At 36.6% G+C, this 14,266-nt stretch overlaps 1 long non-coding RNA gene across 1 annotated transcript; it reads right to left on the bottom strand.

Moving 5' to 3' along the window:
- Nucleotides 1-11,218: 11,218 nt before the first annotated feature.
- LOC147524751 (uncharacterized) lies at nucleotides 11,219-13,290 on the bottom strand. The gene is made up of 7 exons (XR_015197179.1): nucleotides 13,204-13,290; nucleotides 13,038-13,135; nucleotides 12,867-12,964; nucleotides 12,316-12,404; nucleotides 12,166-12,216; nucleotides 11,637-11,942; nucleotides 11,219-11,561 (listed from the first exon to the last, which is right to left on the bottom strand). It is a non-coding gene; the product is annotated as an uncharacterized LOC147524751 (long non-coding RNA).
- Between the last annotated feature and the right edge of the window lie 976 nt (nucleotides 13,291-14,266).

Raw genomic sequence — 14,266 nt, 5'->3', positions numbered from 1 at the left:
AAAAGAAAATAAAGTTTTCATCCAAAGAAAAGAAAAATAAAATAAAATAAAAACTCCAAAAATAGAATAAAAGGAGTCAAAAAGCCAAAATAAAAAGGCTAAGGATGGAAACAAAGTGTAGAAGAAAAAGAACAAGGTTTTCTCTAGTTACATAATATGAAGACCCTATTGTCTCAGACTTGTCTTTTTGAATATCCATTTCCTTCCTTCTTTAACCAATACCTACGCCCCGTATCACCTAATAAAGACCTCTAGCTTAATTAGGAATAGGTTGGTGTGATAGTAAGTGGTAGATGTGTTTGATCGACCTCGGCTTTCTTGGATTGTCATTGAGATTGTGAGGAAACATGTGCCTACTGCACACTGGAGTTAGAAAACTTGAGAGGAAAAATCAGAGTGTTATGTGTTTTGACACATTCCTTGTGATAACCTACTTAGGCACGCTACCCAAAAGTTTTAGAAACAAACCTGTCATTGTATTTCATATCATAGTTCATTGTATAGTTGTTTATCTTAAGATGATTTGATTATTATGCATGTATTAGTTTAAGTTTTAGAATTATCATTCTTGTTTAAATACTAGTAAGATGTATAGATCATTGAGATATAAATAAGGAAATAATAGTTTTATTTCTTAGTCGTTGTAGTATAGATGAAGTTTGTGAGTACCTTCAATGGAAAACTCTCACGAGGCTATAACTCGTCCACTAGGGAATTCCTAGTGGTTTAAGGCCTTATTGCATATGGTCAATACAATCGCACTCGGCGAAACGAGATTAGTTAGAACTCCATTTTTGGTCACTTATTCTAATTTCTCATATTTGCTTGAGGACAAGCAAAATGCTACTTGGGGGTGGTTTGATAAGAACCCAAAACTGTAGTTTTAACCCCTTTAACCGTATTGCTTTAGACCAATTATGTGATTAATAAGTAAGAGTTAGTACTATTATCGTGCTTTTGTGTATTTCAAGCATTGGAGTCGAATATGTGCATAAATGCGTCCCTTTTGCGAGATAAAGGAGCAAGGATTAGTTGCTAAGAAGTTTTATGATAAAAGGCCAAGATTCAAGGAGAAAAAGCCTTTTTAAAGCCCGGTCAAAGCTGAAAAGTCAAAGTCAACGCGGACAGAAACAGCACACAAAAGTCAGTAGAACTTCTGAAGGCCGTATCTTTGGACTCAAACCTCAGAATTGGGCCTACCTTATGTCAAAACGACCGGCTCGGAAAGAGATTTCTAATGGTCCAAGCCTTGACCCAATCAGATGAGCATAAGTGGTCAAAATATCTGTGGAAGTCAAATCCAACTGAAAAGGCCTCTGTGGATTGAAGAAATTGGGTTTTGGGCTCGATTTTCCGACCCAAAACATGGCTCCTCAGCCCATGCACGAAAAAGTGGATCTGGTCTCCTCCATTTGTATGGAGAAGACTTAGCTCTTAAGGATACCTAGATCGAGATTAGAAAATTAAGTTAGACTCCATTAATTAGTTAGAATAGCTTGTTTTAGATCTAGTTTTTACCTTCAATTAATTAGTGTTAGAACAAAGTAAATTATTATTTAGAATCACTATTAGTTTTAGAATAAAGTATTAGTTTTTATTTCAATTTAGTTATTGATTAAATTCTTATTTAGTTTTAGTTGTTTTAAATTCATAAATTCAGTTATCTTTATTTTGATTCTTAGACTATTGTTAAAATTAGATTTATAAAGTTTAAATTAGTTATTAAATTATGACTTGTTATTATTGTTCTTGTGTTGGGAATGATAGTATAATGATATTAGGCTGAAACCTCCATTAGAGGAGGTTAAGGAAGCCATGTGAGGATGATTGCTTGTTAGAATAGTTGTTATTTAGAATAGAAATTTCACATCTCATTAGTCTCACCATTGTTCTTTGTGTTTGTTCAATTGAATTTATTTAAGTCTTGATAGATTAAGAGTGGAATGATTCCGTACTCTATATATTGCATGAATATATATGTGAGAGTAGAAAATAAATATTGATAAACCGTAAGAATAAGGTTAGAGTAATCTAATTGAGGTTTTACGGGTTCTAGGCACTGAGCGCAGCGCACGCTCACTTTTGCCTAGGATGGGCGCGGGTAGCGCTCAGGATGAAAACTAGAATTCCAGTGTTTTGGGTGCAGGTCGCGCTCAGCTCTGGGCTTGGTAGGGCACGGTCGCTCAGTGCGAATAAATGACCGATAGTGTGCTCTGGTGGTGGTGGCGCCCATTTGGGGCATGGCCCGAGTACTGAAATGAAATCTGAAGAAAAGGAAAAAAAAAAAAAACTTGGGAGGGAAAGGTGAGAGATGAATGTGAGAGATGTGAGTTTTTTGTGGAGAATGAATGAAGTTTATATAGGTTTGAGTTTCCAAAACGAATTAGGAAGTTTCCAAAAAGTTTTAAGGCAATTGCTGGAAACAAAAATGTCTAAAACCAGAAACGAAAACAACCCATATTCTTGATTCTAATACAAACCTAATATCTCTTAGACTGAATTTAGAATAGTAACTTCTAACTTTTATAGATTTCATCCTACCACCACATCTAATCATAGGCATGCCAATATCGGCAATATTCTCAGCAATCACTCCAAAACAACTTCGAAAAATGAAGATCATATAAAAATCATACTAGAATAAATAATACCACCCCCAAACAATTCGGGAAGGTGGGATTAATAATAAAACAACGCACAATTTGAAAAGAACCACATTATATTAAAATTGAAATTCAAACAACATTTAACTACCAAATTCAAATTTAACTACTGAATTTAACAACTTAACATCCAATCTACTAAAAAAAATAAAAACAACATCAAAACAACAAACAACAAGAAATCTAGCTACGAGATGAGGAAGGGATAAGAATAAGAAGTTGAGTAATCAAGAATGGAAAAACCAAACACCCCACCCCCAAACAAATTTTATAGAACGGAGTTTAGAAAATTTATTTTAAACGTGGGTCTTTTAAAGTCAGATTCCCCTAGACTTAATATGGGGTCGTTTTAAGTCAGATTCCCCTACACTGTGCACACCCCTAAACAAGCAAGAAACTGGGGTGGCACAAAATAGATGATGCGTGGTCAACTATAAACTAATAGTTGAAAGAGTTGGGGGTCTAGCCATAAAAATATGATACTAAATGCACCTCCAAACAGAATGAAGTTGTACAATTGGAAGCAATCATGTAGAAGAATGAAAGAAAACTTATGTAACCCATCAAAGAACATATGCAAACCATCATGTTGTAGCTGCGTTAAAAAGTTAGAATGACCCAAAAGATGAATTAGCGATATTTTAGGTGAGAAAGTAATGAAGTATGGATCCTGATGTCTTTCATGAGGCTCAAATGAGGAAAAATAAGACAAAGTAGGTTTCTCACTACACTCGGTCAAAGCTTGGCTCTCAACTACAGGAATGGTGTACTCATGGGATTGTGTGCTAGGCAAATACTCTTCACCGTGAGGGTTGAAAAAATTATAGTGTCTCTGAGGCAATAGGCTCAAGTGCAAATTCGAGGTTCCTCTGAAATGGTGGGTGAATTGATAGTTTAGTTGTGATAGATGGTTGGATTTTAGGAGGTGGTAACTCAGGTGGATGGTGGGTGGTTGGTGGTTCATCAGTTGGTGGATCCTCACACACTCTTAAGAATCATTGAAGTCTTCATCTAGCTTAGTTTAATCCATAAAGTTATGGTTCGTGGCTTTATCTGTAAGAATTTCATCTATATTTTCCATTGTTATTTCCTCAGCTACCAAACTAAATTTAGATTCACATTGCTCTAAAGATGTTACTTCCTTTAATTCCTGCACATTACCTTGTTCATGCCTTAGATTAGAATTGTTAATTTCTATTTCCTCACTCTCATCCTCTAAAACAATATAAGTTTCCTCAATGGCATCATTGTCATCCGAAACAAGTCCTACAGAGTCGTCTTCAAGAATTTTCTCATCCAGGTTGTGTGTGGAGTTAATATAATGGTTAATGGGAGGGTCATTGGAAGGTAATGGTTCATCTTGTGTGTCGATCTCAGGCAAGGTTGAAAGTTCTGTGTTAGGTGAGGGGATCATGGAAATCATTTTGGCTAGATTCTGAAGCATAGTTTGGGTTTCTACATTTGTTCTCTAAACATTTTTCCATTGTTAGCTATTTGTTAGAAAATTTGGTCTGGGAAGGGTGGTGAACTAGATGGGTGGGTGATTTCTAGCATGGTGGAAAGGTCTAGCATAGGTGAGGTTAGCATCAATCTTGTCCGTTCTAGGTTCTGAAGTATTATTTTGTTTTGGGCCATTATTTTATCAAATGTTGTTAGCGAAGGAGAAACTTGGTGGTGTGGCTCTAGTTGGTACAGTGTTTGATAGTCATAATTATTGGCGTTTGAGTAACTCTAGTTGATTTCATACTATGCTGGTTTAGGTTGACTCCATGTATAGTTTGGATGACTAGAAAACTCTTGATTGTATTGGTTACTATGAAAATTTGAAAATTGAGGCTCATAATTATTATTATATTCTATAGTAGGTCCAAACTCTTGGTATGATGGGCAATGAGAAGCCCAATGGTAAGGACTACCGCAGCATGAACATGGTGAAGGGTTTACATAATAATCACATGATTGTTCGTCTACATATTGATATGTCATATTGGTTTTAAAAATATATTCTGAGACAATTAATATGCAAACGAAACTCTAACTATAAATTTCTAGATAGGCATGTGCGTTGACATTTACGAAAAAGAAGCCTAATTATACTAGAATTAAACTCCTCTAACAGAAGAGGCGAGGAGTGGAAGAAGGAATACCTGAATGCCTACTTGCTACGCGTTTGAATAGCGTCTTGTATACGTGATCTCAGTGTTTGTATAATGTTAGAAACACTAAATAACTTGAAGAAATGAAAATTTGGGTGACACGTGAAAATCGGGCGGTTTCAGAAGGGCGCAGTGTCGCTTCGGAATAGGCCTAGGTAGGGCAGTCTCTTCGAGTCAAGCTGGAGTTCCAGGCGTTTAGGCGCGAATCGCGCTCCAATTTAGCCTTGGTAGGGGCACGCAGTCGTATTTCGGGGAAAACTCAAAGTCCAGTGCTTTCCCGGACGCTGGGCTTCATGTTTTGCCTTGGCAGGGTGCGGGTCCCGCTCAGCCAAAAAGTGGAATTCCAGGCGTTTGGGCGTGCGTGGCCCTCCAATTTAGCTTGCCCAGGGAGCGGGTCGCGCTCTGTGTAATTCTGCGAGGAAAATTTTCAGTGCTGAAATGGACAACCACACTGAGAATCAAACAAGGGTGGGTGGGTTATGGGACTTTGGAAAATTAACAATTCTAAAGAAAACAATACTAAAGGGAACTAAGATGACAGCGGCGCCATTTGATAAACGTAAAATTGATAGTTTTACTAATGAATAAAGTGATGAAACTCTAAACGCAAGTAAAACTAAAACTGATACGAAGACAGTGTTTATCAAAGATTTCTACTCTCAATACTATTGAAGTAAAGTTGGAATAGAAGATTAGTTCCACTCCTAGTTCTTTAGCATTCAAGTTTCCTATGACTATCAATCCTACCAAAGTCAATGAGAAAATTATGAATTATACTACGAAATACTACGGAATACTAAAGTTTGAATCTAGAATAAGAATTAGGGGGAATTGAATCTACCGTGAATCCAACTTAAGAAACTAGCATAGATTGCTGTAATCCAATTCTTACGTTCTTACGATAAGAATTGGTCGTTCTAATCCCTAATTATACATGGCATCTCTACCAATTCATAACTAGCATGTGAGGATGTCCACCCATTCTCATGGCAAATCAACGACCTTCTAGAGTGGAATAAACACTTACAACGATTCTACACTACACAATCAAGTTTTCATCAAGGCTTCATCAAACCCCTCTAATGGAGGTTTAGTCTTGATTCATCAAACTATCATTTCCATATGAAATTGAATAAGACATAACATAAAGATTCTAGCTTTATTAATATAAAGATTCTAATCAATAATTCAAAACTAAATTAAACAACTAAGAAATGAATAACAACTAATAACTGAATTTAGATCTAAGTAAATTAATAAATCAAAGCCGAAATTATCAAGACTAACTATTTTATTTAATCTAATGAATAATAACAATCATTCAATAATCTAAATTAAAACAAGGTATGAAAACTAATTAATAAACTAATTAAAATTCTCAAAACTATACCTAGAACTAAGGTTTAATGGCTACTTTCTATCCTAATCTAATTGATACTTCAGAGCTAAGTCTTGTGTGTGGAAATGGAAGAGACCAGATCCACATTTTCGTGCATGGGCTGAGGGTCCATGTTTTGGGCCGGAAAATCGAGCCCAAAGCCCAATTTCTTCAGTCCACAGGGCCCTTTTCAGCTAGCTTTGACTTCAACAGACTTTTCATCCACTTATGCTTCTCTGATTGGGTCAAGGTTTAGACCATTGGAAAGCTCTTTCCGAGCCGGTCGTTTTGACATAAGGTACGCCCAATTCTGAGGCTTGAGTCCAAAGATACGATCTTCGGAAGTTCTGCTGACTTTTGTGTGCTATTTCTGCATGCGTTGACTCTGACTTTTTAGCTTCTGATCGGGCTTTACAAAGGCTTTTTCTTCTTGAATCTTGGACTTTAATCACAAAACTTCTTAGCAACCAACCCTTGCTCCTTTATATTGCCAAAGTGGCACATTTCTGCACATAATTGACTTCAATGTCTGAAATACATAAGAGCACGTAATTAGTATTAACTCTTATTTATTACTCGCATAATTGGTCTAAAAGTATTATTGTTAAGGGGTTAAAACTACAGTTTTGGGCTCTTATAAATACAGAAATATGCAACGTACTTAGGTCATATTAACACTTGTATCAACATAGAATTTTTTTTCACAAACGTATCAATGTATTATGCCCGATTTCACAAAAATAACAATCTGTTAGTATCCGTCAGTTAAGTGATGATGTGTCCATTTATTTTCAATTTTTTTTTTTTTTTTTTTTGTATTTTCCACCCGACATAATATTAGGACGTGATGTGGCAAAAATAATACACCTAAGGTAATGGGTGAGATTGATAACTCTTAAGGCCCAAAAAGAATAAAGACCCAGCCCCCAAAAATGGCAAAACCCAACCCATGAAACAAAAGATTATAACCCAGCCCAACACTCTAACCCAAATTATTATACTAAGAAATGATCGGGTGTACAGGATCACCCTCGCCCTCATCTTCTTCCCCAACCATCGAACCAGCAAACCCTAAAATAAAATACTCTAATTTTAGGGCATGTGTGTTAGCTGGCTTGGTGATATTTACTCATTTGTCTCACCTCTCACTAGAGAAATCTACCTCGTGGGAGAAATTTTTTACAAGTTCTGGTCTTAATCACTTGAAGTTACACCTTATACGAACAAAAATTATACAAGCGCTCATAAAGCCATAATCCATGTGCATAACTTCATATAGGTGCTTCTATGAAATAGAGCTTAGAGTTTATATTATTAGCGTTGCTGCTTTGAGAACAAGGAGTTGGGAGGCCATGTCCTTGATCCTTTAGGCGTTTTCAAAGAGGAGAAAATAAAGATCTGCCTTAGCTATGTGTTTCTTAAATACGTAATATTCTGTGATTTAGCTAAAGCAGCGACTATCCATGATTTTGAAGATGTGGCCATCAAATTGCAGCTTCATACGTGGAGAGTTTAAAACTCCCATTTTGGTGATTTCAAAACTCCCCTCGGTGATGAGTTCTTGTGGCAAGGTTAGTACCACCAATCTGCACTAAAATTAGAGTTTTTGATTTTAGGGTTTGCTGGTTCGATGGTTGATGAAGAAGATGAGGGCGAAGGTGATCCTTTCTTAGTATAAGAATTTGAGTTAGATTGTTGGGCCGGGTTATAATCTTTTGTTTCATGGGTCAGGTTCTGTCATTTTTGGGGGCTAGATCCTTCTTCTTTTTGGGCCTTAAGAGTTATCAATCTCACCCATTATCTTAGGCGTATTATTTTTGCCACATCACGTCCTAATATTATACAGGGTGGAAAATACAAAAAAAGAAAATTGAAAATAAATGGACACATCATCACTTAACTGACGGATACTAACAGACTGCTATTTTTGTGAAATCGGGCATAGTACATTGATACGTTTGTGAAAAAAAAATTCTATGTTGATACAAGTGTTAATAGGACCGAAGTACGTTGCATATTTCTGATTCAAGGTCATTTTCATATTCAAAATCCACCACAGCTATTACAATATGACAGCCATAAAATAAGCTAAAAGATAGAGGACAATAAAACTTAATTAGGACGACAAGTACTAAAGGTATGAACTGACGACAGATCCCCCCCAACTGAACAACAATAAATAGCCTAAAAGAAACACAGGGCATTCCTACATTCCTATAACTCCCTAAGCATCATTATATTGTAGATATTTGTCCTTCTCCTTCAGCCTTTTAACTTTCCAGAATCTCATTAGCATGCGTTGATGTCTAGCATGAACATTCTTGCTGAAAAAAGCACTTGATTTGTCTAGACTAACCTTCTGCCCATTCTTACTCTTATTTAGCACTGTCACCCCCCCCCCCCCCATGCTTTTCATCTAAAGAAGCTATCGCATTGAAATCCCCAAATAATAACCAAGGACTAGGAACTAAACCAGCAAAACTCCTAATATCATCCCACACTGCTTTTCTCTTTCAAGAATAAGGATTACCATATACAAAAGTAAAAAACCATTCTATACTAGAGTTAACATTTGAAATTTTACCTGTGATATGGTTCAAATGTGCTCCCAGAATTTTCTCTCCTCCAGAACTTCCTTCAGATGTTTCCACCTCTTCACTATCATCCGACCCTATATCAGCAGAGTGCTCTATCCTAGCATTGCTCTCATAGTCCGCAGATTCCAAAGTAGGATCCCCATAAGCAAAATAGGGTGGATTACTGGTAGAGTACTTTTCTTCAGATTCATTGTACTCTACAAAGTCATCTCCTCCACTATCATCTGACCCAATGCTTGATCCTCTCTCCTCTTCCCTAGACCCTTCAGAATCACTTCCTTTCTGACTCTGGCTCTCCAAACCTTCACTGCTTTCCTCCGATGGTATGAACTCAAAACAACTCTTGGCATACCCAGACTTTTGTTTGAAAAAGAGAGGTTGATATCTTGGATCCCAAGAATTCCTCATAACTTCCCCTCCACTTTTACTATGTTCCATGTCCTTTGATTTTGGTTTCTTGTTGCTAGCATTGTCCGAGCCCTCAGTACTTGACTCTATAACCACCACTTCTCTTGCTTTGATCTCTATTCATTTCTGATATGTAACCCTCATTTTCTTACCCTCCCTTACTTCATCTTGCTCATCATACCCTTCCATCTTCCTATTGTTTCTCTGTTCCACAGTTTTTAGCTTTGACTTCTCCTTTTTCTCCTGTAAACCATCTTCCCAATGTCTTCTAATTTTTCTAGCTTCCCTATCATCCACCTTTTTCATATTTTTTTTTTCTCTCTACCCTTACTTCCTTGTTGATCCTGTGGAAAAATGTCCCTTGCCTTCACCATTTTTCACTTTTTTTCGTGCGCTTGGTATGCCTTTATCTCTAATAACTCAACTTCATTCAAATCTAGAGGACGCTTGGAAGTTTGACTGTTCCCCTTCGAGATATTTTCTTCCAGCGAGATTTCTGACCCAAGCCAATTATTCGTATTGTTGTCAAGGCAGGCTTCCACCTCGAGCTCCCCTCCTCTGCCAACCTCACAATTTCCCACATTTTCCAACACTACTCTCTCTCTCTCTCTACTACTTACAAGCTCCACGAGTAATTCTCTTGAAACTTCTATTTTTTTTCTTTTTTTCCCTACAAATTGCCTTCTCGTTGCACACATAACCCTTAAACAGTAAACAGAGAATTTGAACCCCTCAGTCTTGAGTCACCCTAGTTTTGTAAGGGTTTGCACCTACCCCCTCAGGTTCAGCTATTGTGTCCATCCTTGCATCCGGTTTAGGCTCTACACAATCTTGTACCCATTCCTCCAAATGTAGCCCATCCAGAACAGCTTCAAACCTTGATTTTTGCATCTTCCAAACACGAGTCTGACTCTTCCTGGTGCGGATACATACCCACCAAATTGATATTGATTTCTGCATCTTCCAAACACGAGTCTGGCTCTTCATAGTGCGAATACATACCCACCAAATTGATATTGATTTTTGCATCTTCCAAATATGACCACCCATTACTGCTACTGAAATATTTGAATCAAGGTGCAAACAATCGAATCGCGAGCTCTAATTTTGCAACAATGAAGGTAATTTATGATAAATTTTGAACATTTTATTGAGTCTATATGCACATGTAGATAATTTTGCAACTCATCTGATTTTGAAATGTGGAATTCTTGTACTCTTTTTTTTTTAAGTACGAAATCAACGTCTGAAGAAATAGTCGAGGAAATATGATAGACTTTGTTTTGTTTAATAATGTTGCACACTTGTTCATTTGAGTTGCTATCAATGTTGCTTCCCTCTCCTCTTTTTATTCTTTTTGTTGGTGAGTCTGGATACTTTGTAGTATAAGAATTTGAGCTATCACATATCTAATACGAGTATTTGCTGGGAATGTGGTGGGCATGGTGGTAGTGACAGTGATGGTGCTAATGCTGGTGTTGGATCTGAGGTGTCATGTGGAAGTAGTGGAGGTAATGAAAGTTGGACACTAGTCATTAGTCTATCTAGTACATAACTCATAATAGAAGCAAACCCAACACACCTAAGACAGCATATTGGTAGGCAATAAGTTCCTATCTTTCCTCACCACCATATTCCAATTTCATGAAGCACGTACTACACTACTTAAAACCTAACATAGTGACCTTTTATCCCTCTTTTTGCACTTTTCTTGAGCTTTCATTGATGTGAAAACTTTGTTGTTTCAACTCTCCTGAATTAGTATATATTTGAGTTATTGACCGCAGGTTCAATGTCAGTTATGTGATCAACTTGGACACTTAGCTATTGAGTGCCAATTTATGTGCTCTCCTTGTAAGGAAGCTACATGTGATGGTATCCGATTGTTGGGCATATCGCAAACCACTACACCATAACAGGCTATTTGCAACGGCAAAAAAGCGTTGCTAATAATTTTCGCAACGCTTTTTAAGCGTTGCAAATATGGCGTCGGTAAAGTGTTGGAAATATTTGCAAATAGAAATTTCCAACGCTTAAAAAGCGTTGCAAACAAAAATTCAAAGCGTTGCAAATAGAAATTTCCAACGCTTAAAAAACGTTGCAAACAGAAATTTCCAACGCTTATTATAACTATTTCGTACACATATTTAAAACATTTGCAACGGTTTTTTATTTCACAAACGCTTTTTAAGCGTTGGTAATTTGTTAAAATTTTTACCAACGGTTTGTAACTGTTGCAAAATTGTTAGTTAATTTAAAAAAAAAATTTAAAATTCATTTGTAACGGTTATAAACCGTTGCTGATGGGTTGCTAATAAAAAAAATAATTTCTCATATTTTGTAGCGAGACCAGCTAAACCTACAATAACCAATGAATACAAGAATCCAATGAATACAAGAATGGTTTAGACAAATATATATATATATGCTAAACCTACAATAACCAATGAATACAAGAATCCAATGAATACAAGAATGGTTTAGACAAATATATATATATATATATAGCTACAAACTCACTCCAAACTGAAGCAAACAAAATTAAGGACAGAAAGCAAACTTCCCACGAAACAAACCACCCTTGCTTTCAAAATCTTCCCTTCACTCTAAGAAGTCCTTGGCATCTTCAAACCCAAAAAGCTCAACGCCTTCGCATTCCCCTTCCACGGCCACAGAAACCTGCCCCGCCACACCCTCAACCCATCGCTCTAGCAGTAGCATCTCCTTGTGCACTCTCCGCCTGGATTATCAATACAATGAATAGCCATTAGAAAATAACAATACAAAGAAAAATTAAAAACACTGTGACTACCAAGGATGGCACAGTGGAATGAAAAAAAGAAATAAAAATTTGAACAACAACCTAACTCTTGGGATATGAAGACACCGAACTTTTGGCGAGTGTAACATGTTTGATAGATAACACTACAAACGCGCCATACAACTAGCTGGAAAAACCTTACCTTTGGGTTCTTCACGGTCTCGGCCCACACTTAGAATTAGGCAAGCTGCCTCTGTTGTCGATTTATAGCATTTATCCGAGACATTTGCAATCACGACCAATGTAGGTAAAAAGAAACCAACAAAGCAACATGGGAAAGAACATTGAATACCTTAACAACAGCAAGTTCCCATACAAAGTTGGCAAATGTATCTATGATTTCACCAGTGTTTATATCGACCCCGTAGCGGGCACTCTCACCTAATGACATGACATGTGATTAAAAAATCGGCACTTCAGCCTTTCATAAACAATTTAAACCGCAAACGAACAAAGACATACACAATTGAAACCATAACACAACCGCAAGTGTCAACCAAAGCTAGGATGTTAAAAAAAAGAAAAATAGTGCAATAGTGCAAAGTCCATTCTAATAAAATCTATTTATCCAAAAAAAAATACGGACACGTGGATACGTATCCGACACGGATTATTTTTGAAATATAGCGTGTCCATGTAACATAGGATTAAACTATTCAAACAAGGTTTGTTCTTTGAACTGATTGATTTTCCACTTCTCTTATAGAAATAAATATATCCAACGAGTAGAATGATTTGATTTCACTATTCCCTACAAGATAGGCGAAACAAGAAGAGCACAAGGTCTTACAGAGGTATATATATAGATGATGCAAAGTATGGAAGGGTAAAAGCATTGCATACCTGTTCGATTTCAGTCCCGATATCTTCAACAGCATGTCTAAGTTGTTCTCGCATAACTTGATACATCCCAGTCTGTGCTCCATCACTAGTAGGATGTTCTGTTTACAGATAATCAATATATAAATAAGCATTGAGTCTTGAGGATTAAGCATCACACCTAAAAAACCAAACCTTTTTCTGTGAATAAACTGCTAGTATCGTTCTCTCGATCCCATTTTTATGAGCATGAGTATCCCGTGGTTCCTCATCGGTTTATGAGAAGAGTGACTCTGTAAAATTTATAAGTTAAATAATAATAATAATAATATTAATAAAAAAAATACAACATTATTCTTACCGAGTAGCCATCGTAGGACTTTGATAATTTTCTTTGTTGATGGTTGAGAGTAACACTTTTGACACTAGAGTTGTGAGTATGATGATCACTCTGGCGTGATTAAGAAGAAATAGTTTAATATGTTGAAAAACAGAAACTAGTAAATAAACTGTTTCATACCTCTGAATCACTAAAAGCAACTCTGTGTTTCATACCTCGATTCAAAGAACTCCTCAGTTCATTTCCTTCCTCAAAGAATGCCCGAAGAATCTCGAGCCTCACTTCTAGGACCAGCATCTTTCCTAGTCTCCCCATTTATATATAGTAACTCTGTGTTTCTAAAAGCAAAAGCTCAAAAGACAAATCAAAGGAAAAAGGATCAGAGGTATCTGGCGCTTAATTAATTGAAAAAATGGCATATACATGTGTTTCTGGAGGCTTCACTAGTAATCAAGTAAAGGATGTGAAAGATAGGTATAAATACGATACATAAAGAGTGAAGGAGAAGGCACTTACGTTGATCAACTGTTGCTTCATATACCCATTTTCGTAAACAAACTTTGAGACCTGCTTCTGTAGCCGATCATTCTCCTCCATCAATAGCTTGTTCATGGCACTCAGCTTCCTGTTCACCGTCTGGAGACGAGAAGATTTTGTTTTCTGCTTGTCACGACATCTATAAAGAAGGGGAGAAAGATAAAATATCGCTAAATGGCAGAAAATAGTAACCACAAGCACTACAATTTATCATTGATAATAAAAGATACTTCGGGTCTTTTCCTATAACAAGAGATAGCTATGAAGAATAATATCTACATTTAGTGTTATGAGCTATACATTATCCAAATGTAGACATAGTGGATGTGAATTGGTTAACAACATTCTATCTGGTCACCCCATGTAAATGAGTTAAAAGTATCATGAGTAGTAAGCAACTCTCAATATAATTAGATAAACAGAAGGAATATCCATGTTTTACTTCTGACACGGTCAGTAAGTGTGTCCTTGCCTTACCCCTATTTTTATTTTTTCAAGAATTGTTGTACATTCATGTCAGACAGACTGTGTTGGTGTTGGTGTCCTT

Source organism: Coptis chinensis, chromosome 1 (assembly GCF_015680905.1).
Source record: "Coptis chinensis isolate HL-2020 chromosome 1, ASM1568090v1, whole genome shotgun sequence".
Taxonomy (NCBI): domain Eukaryota; kingdom Viridiplantae; phylum Streptophyta; class Magnoliopsida; order Ranunculales; family Ranunculaceae; genus Coptis; species Coptis chinensis.
Note: the sequence above shows the minus strand (reverse complement) of the source record. Positions and strands in the feature narration are given on the sequence as shown.